This window comes from Arachis hypogaea, chromosome 7 (assembly GCF_003086295.3).
Source record: "Arachis hypogaea cultivar Tifrunner chromosome 7, arahy.Tifrunner.gnm2.J5K5, whole genome shotgun sequence".
In the NCBI taxonomy this organism is placed as follows: domain Eukaryota; kingdom Viridiplantae; phylum Streptophyta; class Magnoliopsida; order Fabales; family Fabaceae; genus Arachis; species Arachis hypogaea.
In genome coordinates, this window is record NC_092042.1 from 76,085,482 (window position 1) to 76,087,225 (window position 1,744).

Sequence of the window (1,744 nt, forward strand, 5' to 3'; positions counted from 1 at the left end):
CTTAAAAATTATTAATTCAAAAATTATCATTTTAACTAATGTTAGTTTTAGTGACGCAAAATATTTAATATCAATATAAAATAACTTTATTTATAAATTTTAATTTTACAATAAATTTAATTTAAGGAACTTAATATCCTAATAACCCTAAATTTCTCATGGCATTTTAAAAATTGTCATCATAATTGTAATTTCGACAAATTTTCACATTAGAAAAAAATCAAGTTACACATTCAAAATTCATAATTATTGACTAATTTTTTTTATTGTTTTCACATATTTATCCTTTTTAAATATGATGTTTGATCAAACACTTAAACAAACATATAACTTCAATACAATATACTAAATAAAATATCATTTTTAATAATTAATTTAGTAGGTTTAGTGATTAGCTGATTCGTCTATTTAAATAAGTGTCGAAAATTTAAATTCTACCTTATACATGCAATAACTCATTCAAACCCTTTAATTGAGTTTAGGTCCATGAGGAAATAATTATTGGCCTTTCGAATTGGAAATATCCTAGAGATCAGAAAAATATCATTCTTAATTTTTTTCTCTATTAGTAGCACATGAATTGTCGCATCATTAGACAGGTACAATTGTCTAAACAGCACAGAAGAAAAAAATATTTCATTAAGTGCAGTTAATGAGATTCACGATAGTTTGGATTTGATGAGGGATGATGTAGTGCATGATCCAGATTTAGAGAATGAGAGAAAGAGGTGTTGTGGAAGTAGTCAATAGATTGATTAGGAGTTATAAAGAGGGGAGTTATATTTGATTTTTTGAGTTGTTGATGACATTAGCAAAGATGATTAGAAATTAATTTATTTTATCTGTCTAGTACATTTTTATTGATTCTCTACCTTAATGTGTTGAGCATTTTGTTTCAAAAAAAGAGTATAAGCTTAATATTAATGTTACAGATGCTTGGCAAGGGGTGCAGGCAGTGGTGCCATGTGCTTCTGAAATTGTAAGGATCAGATAATGGCGGCATCAACTCAGAATCTTATGTGAGTTTGATGTTAGAAACTAGAATTGTCGAAATAGATTTAGTTAAGTCAAGCTAGTTAGTAATAGATTTAGAGAGAAATAAATCAGAATAAGAAAATTGAGATTCATCAAATTTAACATTTCTAGTGATATATATTCATCCATTGGATGATAGACATTTATAACCTTTGTAATTAGGGGCATATCCAAGAAACACACACTTATGTGATCTATAGTCTAATTTATTCTGATTATAAGGTATAAGAAGAGGAAAACATACACTGTCAAAGATTTTGAGAGATTGATAATCAGATTTCTGTTTAAATAAGACCTCAAAAAATGATTTTTGTGACAAATTAAGAGTTGGTAACTTATTTATCAAATAAGTAGCTGTAATAACAGCTTCATCCCAAAAAATCTTTGGCATTTGAGCAGTGGATAATATGGCTAAGCTCATTTCTATCAAGTGCTCATGTTTTCTCTCAACTCTTTCATTTTATTAGGTGATGTATGGATATTAAAAACGATGTTGAATATCTTCTTGTGCAAGATATATAGAGAAAGATTTGGAAGTGTACTCGCCGCCATTATCTGACTGTAAAGCTTTTAATTTGCAATCAGTTAGGTTCTCTATAAAATTTTTATATTGAATGAAAGTTGTAAAAACTTGAAATTTGTGAGAAAGTAAGAAAGTACATATATATCTTGAGAATGCATCAATAAATGTGACATAATACTTGTAACC